Source organism: Chiloscyllium plagiosum, unplaced genomic scaffold, assembly GCF_037043375.1.
Source record: "Chiloscyllium plagiosum isolate Xiang-an unplaced genomic scaffold, Cpla_swu_hap1 HiC_scaffold_53Y, whole genome shotgun sequence".
In the NCBI taxonomy this organism is placed as follows: domain Eukaryota; kingdom Metazoa; phylum Chordata; class Chondrichthyes; order Orectolobiformes; family Hemiscylliidae; genus Chiloscyllium; species Chiloscyllium plagiosum.
This window is the reverse complement of record NW_028270192.1, coordinates 6,674,722-6,687,735: the sequence shown is the minus strand read 5'-3', so window position 1 is coordinate 6,687,735 and position 13,014 is coordinate 6,674,722.

Genomic DNA, 13,014 nt, shown 5'->3' with positions numbered 1-13,014 from the left:
TCACACACACCCTGGGATTCCGTATCCCTCTCACACACTCTGGGATTCCCTATCTCTCACACACACTCTCGGATTCCCTATCTCTCACACACACTCTGGGATTCCCTCTCTCACACACACTCTGGGATTCCCTATCTCTCACACACACTCTGGGATTCCGCATCTCTCACATGCACTCTGGGATTCCCTATCTCTCACACACACTCTAGAATTCCCCCTCACACACACACTCTGGGATTCCCTATCTCTCACACTCACTCTGGGCTTCCCTATCTCTCACACACACTCTGGGAATCCCTATCTCTCACACACACTCTGGGATTCCCACCCTCACACACACTCTGGGATTCCCTATCTCTCACACACACTCTGGAATTCCCTAACTCAGACACACTCTGGGATTCCCTATCTCTCACACACACGCTGGGATTCCGTATCTCTCTCACACACTCTGGGATTCCCTATCTCTCACACACACTCTGGGAATCCCTATCTCTCACACACACTCTGGGATTCCCACCCTTACACACACTCTGGGATTCCCTATCTCTCACACACATTCTGGAATTCCCTAACTCAGACACACTCTGGGATTCCCTATCTCTCACACACACCCTGGGATTCCGTATCTCTCTCACACACTCTGGGATTCCCTATCTCTCACACACACTCTCGGATTCCCTATCTCCCACGCACACTCTGAGATTCCCTCTCTCACACACACTCTGGGATTCCCTATCTCTCACACACACTCTGGGATACCCTCACTCTCACACACACACTGGGATTCCGCATCTCTCACACGCTCACGGGGATTCCCTATCTCTCGCACACACTCTGGGATTCCCTATCTCCCACACACACTCTGGGATTCCCACCCTCACACACACTCTGGGATTCCCTATCTGTCACTCACACTCTGGAATTCCCTATCTCACACACACTCAGGGATTCCCTATCTCTCACACACACTCTGGGATTCCGTATCTCTCTCACGCACTCTGGGATTCCCTATCTCTCACACACACTCTGGGATTCCCTATCTCCCACACACACTCTGGGATTCCCTATCTCTCGCACACACTCTGGGATTCTCTATCTCTCATACAAACTCTGGGATTCCCTCTCTCACACACACTCTGGGATTGTCTGCGATTCCCTCACAAACACTCTGGGATTCCCTCTCTCATACACACTCTGGGATTCCCACTCTCACACACACTCTGGGATTCACTATATCTCACACACACTCTGGGACTATCTGGGATTCCCTATCTCTCACACACACTCTGGGATTCCCTTTCTCTCACACACTCTGGAATTCTCTGGGATTCTCTCACACACACTCTGGGATTCCCTATCTCTCACACACACTCTGGGATTCTATATCTCTCACACACACTCTGGGATTCCCGATCTCTCACACACACTCTGGCATTCCCTCTCTCACACACACTCTGGGATTGTCTGTGATTCCCTCACAAACACTCTGGGATTCCCTCTCTCACACACACTCTGGGATTCCCACTCTCACACACACTCTGGGATTCACTATCTCTCGCACACACTCTGGGACTATCTGGGATTCCCTATCTTTCACACACACTCTGGGATTCCCTTTCTATCACACACTCTGGAATTCTCTGGGATTCTCTCACACACACTCTGGGATTCCCTATCTCTCACACACACTCTAGAATTTCCTATCTCTCACACACTCTGGTATTCCCTATCACTCACACACACTCTGGGATTCCTAATCTCTCACACACACTCTGGGATTCCCTATCTCTCACACACACTCTGGGATTCTCTATCTCTCATACACTCTGTTATTCCCTATCTCTCACACACACTCTGGGACTCTCTGGGATTCTATCACACACACTCTGGGATTCCCTCTCACAAACACACTCTGCTTTTCCCTATCTCTCGCACACACTCTGCTTTTCCCTATCTCTCGCACACACTCTGGGATTCCCTATCTCACTCACACACACTATGGGATTGCCTATCTCTCGCACACTCTGGGATTCCCTATCTCTCACACACACTCTGGGATTCCCTATCTCTCACACACATTCTGGGATTCCCACTCTCACACACACTCTGGGATTCCCTCTCTCACACACACTCTGGGATACCAAATCTCTCACACACACTCTGGTATACCCTCTTTCTCACATGCTCTGGGATTCCCTATCTCTCACACACACTCTGGGATTCCCACTCTCACACACACTCTGGGATTCCCTCTCTCACACACACTCTGGGATACCCAATCTCTCACACACACTCTGGGATTCCCTCTTTCTCACATGCTCTGGGATTCCCTATCTCTCACACACACTCTGAGATTCCCTAACTCTCACACACTCTGGGATTCCCTACCTCTCACACACACACTGGGCTTCCCACTCTCACACACACTCTGGGATTCCCTATCTCACAAACACTCTGGAATTCCCAATCTCTCACACACACTCTGGGATTCCCTCTCTCTCACACACACTCTGGAATTCCCGATCTCACACACACTCTGGGATTCCCTATCTCTCACACACACTCTGGGATTCCCTCTCTCTCACACACACTCTGGGATTCCCTCTCTCACACACACTCTGGTATTCCCTATCTCTCACAAACACTCTGGGACTCTCTGGGATTCTATCAAAAACACTCTGGTATTCCCTATCTCTCACAAACTCTCTGGGATTTCCTATCTCTCACAAACACTCTGGGATTCCCTATCTCTCACAAACACTCTGGGATTCCCCCTCTCACACACACACTCTGGGATTCCCTCTCTCTTACACACACTCTGGGATTGCCTATCTCTCTCACTCGTGCTGGGATTCCCTATCACTCTCACACACTCTGGGATTCCCTCTCTCTCACACACACACTGGGATTCCCTATCTCTCACAGACACTCTGGGATTCCCTATCTTTCACACACACACTGGGATTCCCTATCTCTCACACACTCGGCGATTCCATATCTCTCACACACTCTGGGATTCCCTATCTCTAACACACACTTTGGGATTCCCTATCTCTCACACACACTCTGGGATTCCTCTCACTCACGCACACTCTGGGATTCCCTATCTCTCACACACACTCTGGGATTTACTAATCTCTCACAAACACTCTGGGATTCCCTATCTCCCACACACACTCTGGGATTCCCTATCTCTCACACACACTCTGGGATTCTCTATCTCTCACACACACTCTGGGATACTCGATCTCTCACACACACTCTGGGATTCCCACTCTCACACACACTCTGGGATTGTCTGCGATTCCCACACACACACTCTGGGATTCCCTATCTCCCACACTCACTCTGGGATTCCCTATCTCACACAAACTCTGGGATTCCCTATCTCGCACACACACTGGGATTCCCTATCTCTCACACACACTCTGGGATTTCCTATCTCTCACACACTCTGGTATTCCCTATCACTCACACTCTCTGGAATTCCCTATCTCTCACACACACTCTGGGATTCCCTATCGCTGACACACACTGGTATTCCCTATCTCTCACACACACTCTGGTATTCCCTATCACTCGCACACACTCTGGTATTCCCTATATCTCGCACACACTCAGGGATTCCCTATCTCTCATACATACTCTGGGATTCTTTATCTTTCACACACACTCTGGGATTCCGTCTCTCTCACACACACTCTGGGATTCCCTATCTCTCTCACTCGTGCTGGCATTCTCTATCACTCTCACACACTCTGGGATTGTCAAGGATTCTATCACACACACTCTGGGATTCCCTATCTCTCTCACACACTCTGGGCTTCCCTATCTCTCACACACACTCTGGGATTCCCTATCTCTCACACACACTCTGGAATTCCCACCCTCACACACACTCTGGGGTTCCCTATCTGTCACTCACATTCTGGAATTCCCTATCTCTCACACACACTCAGGGATCCCTATCTCTCACACACACTCTGGGATTCCGTATCTCTCTCACATACTCTGGGATTCCCTATCTCTCACACACACTCTGGGATTCCCTATCACACTCACACACTCTGGGATACCCTCTCTCTCACACACACTCTGGGATTCCGCATCTCTCACACACACTCTGGGATTCCCTATCTCTCACACACACTCTAGAATTCCCTCTCACACACACACTCTGGGATTCCCTATCTCTCACACACACTGTGGAATTCCCTATCTCTCACACACACTCTGGGATTCCCACTCTCACACACACTCTGGGATTCCCTCTCTGACACACACTCTGGGATACCCAATCTCTCACACACACTCTGGGATTCCCTCTTTCTCACATGCTCTGGGATTCCCTATCTCTCACACACACTCTGAGATTCCCTAACTCTCACACACTCTGGGATTCCCTACCTCTCACACACACACTGGGCTTCCCACTCTCACACACACTCTGGGATTCCCTATCTCACAAACACTCTGGAATTCCCAATCTCTCACACACACTCTGGGACTCCCTCTCTCTCACACACACTCTGGAATTCCCGATCTCACACACACTCTGGGATTTCCTATCTCTCACAAACACTCTGGGATTCCCTATCTCTCACAAACACTCTGGGATTCCCCCTCTCACACACACACTCTGGGATTCCCTCTCTCTTACACACACTCTGGGATTGCCTATCTCTCTCACTCGTGCTGGGATTTCCTATCACTCTCACACACTCTGGGATTCCCTCTCTCTCACACACACACTGGGATTCCCTATCTCTCACACACACTCTGGGATTCCCTATCTCTCACACACACACTGGGATTCCCTATCTCTCACACACTCGGCGATTCCATATCTCTCACACACTCTGGGATTCCCTATCTCTAACACACACTTTGGGATTCCCTATCTCTCACACACACTCTGGGATTCCTCTCACTCACGCACACTCTGGGATTCCCTATCACTCACACACACTCTGGGATTTACTAATCTCTCACACACACTCTGGGATTCCCTATCTCTCACACACACTCTGGAATTCCCTATCTCTCACACACACTCTGGGATTCACTATCTGTCACTCACATTCTGGAATTCCCTATCTCCCACACACACTCAGGGATTCCCTATCTCTCACACACATTCTGGGATTCCGTATCTCTCTCACTCACTCTGGGATTCCCTATCTCTCACACACACTCTGGGATTCCCTATCACACTCACACACTCTGGGATACCCCCTCTCTCACACACACTCTCGGAATCCGCATCTCTCACACACACTCTGGGATTCCCTATCTCTCACACACACTCTAGAATTCCCTCTCACACACACACTCTTGGATTCCCTATCTCTCACACACACTGTGGGATTCCCTATCTCTCACACACACTCTGGGATTCCCACTCTCACACACACTCTGGGATACCCTCTCTCACACACACTCTGGGATACCCAATCTCTCACACACACTCTGGGATTCCCTCTTTCTCACATGCTCTGGGATTCCCTATCTCTCACACACACTCTGAGATTCCCTAACTCTCACACACTCTGGGATTCCCTACCTCTCACACACACTCTGGGACTCCCTCTCTCTCACACACACTCTGGAATTCCCGATCTCACACACACTCTGGGATTCCCTATCTCTCACACACACTCTGGGATTCCCTCTCTCTCACACACACTCTGGGATTCCCTCTCTCACACACACTCTGGTATTCCCTATCTCTCACAAACACTCTGGGACTCTCTGGGATTCTATCAAAAACACTCTGGTATTCCCTATCTCTCACAAACACTCTGGGATTTCCTATCTCTCACAAACACTCTGGGATTCCCTATCTCTCACAAACACTCTGGGATTCCCCCTCTCACACACACACTCTGGGATTCCCTCTCTCTTACACACACTCTGGGATTGCCTATCTCTCTCACTCGTGCTGGGATTCCCTATCACTCTCACACACTCTGGGATTCCCTCTCTCTCACACACACACTGGGATTCCCTATCTCTCACAGACACTCTGGGATTCCCTATCTCTCACACACACACTGGGATTCCCTATCTCTCACACACTCGGCGATTCCATCTCTCTCACACACTCTGGGATTCCCTATCTCTAACACACTTTGGGATTCCCTATCTCTCACACACACTCTGGGATTCCTCTCACTCACGCACACTCTGGGATTCCCTATCTCTCACACACACTCTGGGATTTACTAATCTCTCACACACACTCTGGGATTCCCTATCTCCCACACACACTCTGGGATACTCGATCTCTCACACACACTCTGGGATTCCCACTCTCACACACACTCTGGGATTGTCTGCGATTCCCACACACACACTCTGGGATTCCCTATCTCCCACACTCACTCTGGGATTCCCTATCTCACACAAACTCTGGGATTCCCTATCTCGCACACACACTGGGATTCCCTATCTCTCACACACACTCTGGGATTTCCTATCTCTCACACACGCTGGTATTCCCTATCACTCACACTCTCTGGAATTCCCTATCTCTCACACACACTCTGGGATTCCCTATCGTTGACACACACTGGTATTCCCTATCTCTCACACACACTCTGGTATTCCCTATCACTCGCACACACTCTGGTATTCCCTATATCTCGCACACACTCAGGGATTCCCTATCTCTCATACATACTCTGGGATTCTTTATCTTTCACACACACTCTGGGATTCCGTCTCTCTCACACACACTCTGGGATTCCCTATCTCTCTCACTCGTGCTGGCATTCTCTATCACTCTCACACACTCTGGGATTGTCAAGGATTCTATCACACACACTCTGGGATTCCCTATCTCTCTCACACACTCTGGGCTTCCCTATCTCTCACACACACTCTGGGATTCCCTATCTCTCACACACACTCTGGAATTCCCACCCTCACACACACTCTGGGGTTCCCTATCTGTCACTCACATTCTGGAATTCCCTATCTCTCACACACACTCTGGGATTCCCTATCTCTCACACACACTCTGGGATTCCGTATCTCTCTCACACACTCTGGGATTCCCTATCTCTCACACACACTCTGGGATTCCCTATCACACTCACACACTCTGGGATACCCTCTCTCTCACACACACTCTGGGATTCCGCATCTCTCACACACACTCTGGGATTCCCTATCTCTCACACACACTCTAGAATTCCCTCTCACACACACACTCTGGGATTCCCTATCTCTCACACACACTGTGGGATTCCCTATCTCTCACACACACTCTGGGATTCCCACTCTCACACACACTCTGGGATTCCCTCTCTCACACACACTCTGGGATACCCAATCTCTCACACACACTCTGGGATTCCCTCTTTCTCACATGCTCTGGGATTCCCTATCTCTCACACACACTCTGAGATTCCCTAACTCTCACACACTCTGGGATTCCCTACCTCTCACACACACACTGGGCTTCCCACTCTCACACACACTCTGGGATTCCCTATCTCACAAACACTCTGGAATTCCCAATCTCTCACACACACTCTGGGACTCCCTCTCTCTCACACACACTCTGGAATTCCCGATCTCACACACACTCTGGGATTCCCTATCTCTCACACACACTCTGGGATTCCCTCTCTCTCACACACACTCTGGGATTCCCTCTCTCACACACACTCTGGTATTCCCTATCTCTCACAAACACTCTGGGACTCTCTGGGATTCTATCAAAAACACTCTGGTATTCCCTATCTCTCACAAACACTCTGGGATTTCCTATCTCTCACAAACACTCTGGGATTCCCTATCTCTCACAAACACTCTGGGATTCCCCCTCTCACACACACACTCTGGGATTCCCTCTCTCTTACACACACTCTGGGATTGCCTATCTCTCTCACTCGTGCTGGGATTTCCTATCACTCTCACACACTCTGGGATTCCCTCTCTCTCACACACACACTGGGATTCCGTATCTCTCACACACACTCTGGGATTCCCTATCTCTCACACACACACTGGGATTCCCTATCTCTCACACACTCGGCGATTCCATATCTCTCACACACTCTGGGATTCCCTATCTCTAACACACACTTTGGGATTCCCTATCTCTCACACACACTCTGGGATTCCTCTCACTCACGCACACTCTGGGATTCCCTATCACTCACACACACTCTGGGATTTACTAATCTCTCACACACACTCTGGGATTCCCTATCTCCCACACACACTCTGGGATACTCGATCTCTCACACACACTCTGGGAGTCCCACTCTCACACACACTCTGGGATTGTCTGCGATTCCCACACACACACTCTGGGATTCCCTATCTCCCACACTCACCCTGGGATTCCCTATCTCACACAAACTCTGGGATTCCCTATCTCGCACACACACTGGGATTCCCTATCTCTCACACACACTCTGGGATTCCCTCTCTCTCACACACACACTGGGATTCCCTATCTCTCACAGACACTCTGGGATTCCCTATCTCTCCCACACACACTGGGATTCCCTATCTCTCACACACTCGGCGATTCCATCTCTCTCACACACTCTGGGATTCCCTATCTCTAACACACACTTTGGGATTCCCTATCTCTCACACACACTCTGGGATTCCTCTCACTCACGCACACTCTGGGATTCCCTATCTCTCACACACACTCTGGGATTTACTAATCTCTCACACACACTCTGGGATTCCCTATCTCCCACACACACTCTGGGATTCCCTATCTCTCACACACACTCTGGGATTCTCTATCTCTCACACACACTCTGGGATACTCGATCTCTCACACACACTCTGGGATTCCCACTCTCACACACACTCTGGGATTGTCTGCGATTCCCACACACACACTCTGGGATTCCCTATCTCCCACACTCACTCTGGGATTCCCTATCTCACACAAACTCTGGGATTCCCTATCTCGCACACACACTGGGATTCCCTATCTCTCACACACACTCTGGGATTTCCTATCTCTCACACACTCTGGTATTCCCTATCATTCACACTCTCTGGAATTCCCTATCTCTCACACACACTCTGGGATTCCCTATCGCTGACACACACTGGTATTCCCTATCTCTCACACACACTCTGGTATTCCCTATCACTCGCACACACTCTGGTATTCCCTATATCTCGCACACACTCAGGGATTCCCTATCTCTCATACATACTCTGGGATTCTTTATCTTTCACACACACTCTGGGATTCCGTCTCTCTCACACACACTCTGGGATTCCCTATCTCTCTCACTCGTGCTGGCATTCTCTATCACTCTCACACACTCTGGGATTGTCAAGGATTCTATCACACACACTCTGGGATTCCCTATCTCTCTCACACACTCTGGGCTTCCCTATCTCTCACACACACTCTGGGATTCCCTATCTCTCACACACACTCTGGAATTCCCACCCTCACACACACTCTGGGGTTCCCTATCTGTCACTCACATTCTGGAATTCCCTATCTCTCACACACACTCAGGGATTCCCTATCTCTCACACACACTCTGGGATTCCGTATCTCTCTCACACACTCTGGGATTCCCTATCTCTCACACACACTCTGGGATTCCCTATCACACTCACACACTCTGGGATACCCTCTCTCTCACACACACTCTGGGATTCCGCATCTCTCACACACACTCTGGGATTCCCTATCTCTCACACACACTCTAGAATTCCCTCTCACACACACACTCTGGGATTCCCTATCTCTCACACACACTGTGGGATTCCCTATCTCTCACACACACTCTGGGATTCCCACTCTCACACACACTCTGGGATTCCCTCTCTCACACACACTCTGGGATACCCAATCTCTCACACACACTCTGGGATTCCCTCTTTCTCACATGCTCTGGGATTCCCTATCTCTCACACACACTCTGAGATTCCCTAACTCTCACACACTCTGGGATTCCCTACCTCTCACACACACACTGGGCTTCCCACTCTCACACACACTCTGGGATTCCCTATCTCACAAACACTCTGGAATTCCCAATCTCTCACACACACTCTGGGACTCCCTCTCTCTCACACACACTCTGGAATTCCCGATCTCACACACACTCTGGGATTCCCTATCTCTCACACACACTCTGGGATTCCCTCTCTCTCACACACACTCTGGGATTCCCTCTCTCACACACACTCTGGTATTCCCTATCTCTCACAAACACTCTGGGACTCTCTGGGATTCTATCAAAAACACTCTGGTATTCCCTATCTCTCACAAACACTCTGGGATTTCCTATCTCTCACAAACACTCTGGGATTCCCTATCTCTCACAAACACTCTGGGATTCCCCCTCTCACACACACACTCTGGGATTCCCTCTCTCTTACACACACTCTGGGATTGCCTATCTCTCTCACTCGTGCTGGGATTTCCTATCACTCTCACACACTCTGGGATTCCCTCTCTCTCACACACACACTGGGATTCCCTATCTCTCACACACACTCTGGGATTCCCTATCTCTCACACACACACTGGGATTCCCTATCTCTCACACACTCGGCGATTCCATATCTCTCACACACTCTGGGATTCCCTATCTCTAACACACACTTTGGGATTCCCTATCTCTCACACACACTCTGGGATTCCTCTCACTCACGCACACTCTGGGATTCCCTATCACTCACACACACTCTGGGATTTACTAATCTCTCACACACGCTCTGGGATTCCCTATCTCCCACACACACTCTGGGATACTCGATCTCTCACACACACTCTGGGAGTCCCACTCTCACACACACTCTGGGATTGTCTGCGATTCCCACACACACACTCTGGGATTCCCTATCTCCCACACTCACCCTGGGATTCCCTATCTCACACAAACTCTGGGATTCCCTATCTCGCACACACACTGGGATTCCCTATCTCTCACACACACTCTGGGATTCCCTCTCTCTCACACACACACTGGGATTCCCTATCTCTCACAGACACTCTGGGATTCCCTATCTCTCCCACACACACTGGGATTCCCTATCTCTCACACACTCGGCGATTCCATCTCTCTCACACACTCTGGGATTCCCTATCTCTAACACACACTTTGGGATTCCCTATCTCTCACACACACTCTGGGATTCCTCTCACTCACGCACACTCTGGGATTCCCTATCTCTCACACACACTCTGGGATTTACTAATCTCTCACACACACTCTGGGATTCCCTATCTCCCACACACACTCTGGGATTCCCTATCTCTCACACACACTCTGGGATTCTCTATCTCTCACACACACTCTGGGATACTCGATCTCTCACACACACTCTGGGATTCCCACTCTCACACACACTCTGGGATTGTCTGCGATTCCCACACACACACTCTGGGATTCCCTATCTCCCACACTCACTCTGGGATTCCCTATCTCACACAAACTCTGGGATTCCCTATCTCGCACACACACTGGGATTCCCTATCTCTCACACACACTCTGGGATTTCCTATCTCTCACACACTCTGGTATTCCCTATCACTCACACTCTCTGGAATTCCCTATCTCTCACACACACTCTGGGATTCCCTATCGCTGACACACACTGGTATTCCCTATCTCTCACACACACTCTGGTATTCCCTATCACTCGCACACACTCTGGTATTCCCTATATCTCGCACACACTCAGGGATTCCCTATCTCTCATACATACTCTGGGATTCTTTATCTTTCACACACACTCTGGGATTCCGTCTCTCTCACACACACTCTGGGATTCCCTATCTCTCTCACTCGTGCTGGCATTCTCTATCACTCTCACACACTCTGGGATTGTCAAGGATTCTATCACACACACTCTGGGATTCCCTATCTCTCTCACACACTCTGGGCTTCCCTATCTCTCACACACACTCTGGGATTCCCTATCTCTCACACACACTCTGGAATTCCGACCCTCACACACACTCTGGGGTTCCCTATCTGTCACTCACATTCTGGAATTCCCTATCTCTCACACACACTCAGGGATTCCCTATCTCTCACACACACTCTGGGATTCCGTATCTCTCTCACACACTCTGGGATTCCCTATCTCTCACACACACTCTGGGATTCCCTATCACACTCACACACTCTGGGATACCCTCTCTCTCACACACACTCTGGGATTCCGCATCTCTCACACACACTCTGGGATTCCCTATCTCTCACACACACTCTAGAATTCCCTCTCACACACACACTCTGGGATTCCCTATCTCTCACACACACTGTGGGATTCCCTATCTCTCACACACACTCTGGGATTCCCACTCTCACACACACTCTGGGATTCCCTCTCTCACACACACTCTGGGATACCCAATCTCTCACACACACTCTGGGATTCCCTCTTTCTCACATGCTCTGGGATTCCCTATCTCTCACACACACTCTGAGATTCCCTAACTCTCACACACTCTGGGATTCCCTACCTCTCACACACACACTGGGCTTCCCACTCTCACACACACTCTGGGATTCCCTATCTCACAAACACTCTGGAATTCCCAATCTCTCACACACACTCTGGGACTCCCTCTCTCTCACACACACTCTGGAATTCCCGATCTCACACACACTCTGGGATTCCCTATCTCTCACACACACTCTGGGATTCCCTCTCTCTCACACACACTCTGGGATTCCCTCTCTCACACACACTCTGGTATTCCCTATCTCTCACAAACACTCTGGGACTCTCTGGGATTCTATCAAAAACACTCTGGTATTCCCTATCTCTCACAAACACTCTGGGATTTCCTATCTCTCACAAACACTCTGGGATTCCCTATCTCTCACAAACACTCTGGGATTCCCCCTCTCACACACACACTCTGGGATTCCCTCTCTCTTACACACACTCTGGGATTGCCTATCTCTCTCACTCGTGCTGGGATTTCCTATCACTCTCACACACTCTGGGATTCCCTCTCTCTCACACACACACTGGGATTCCCTATCT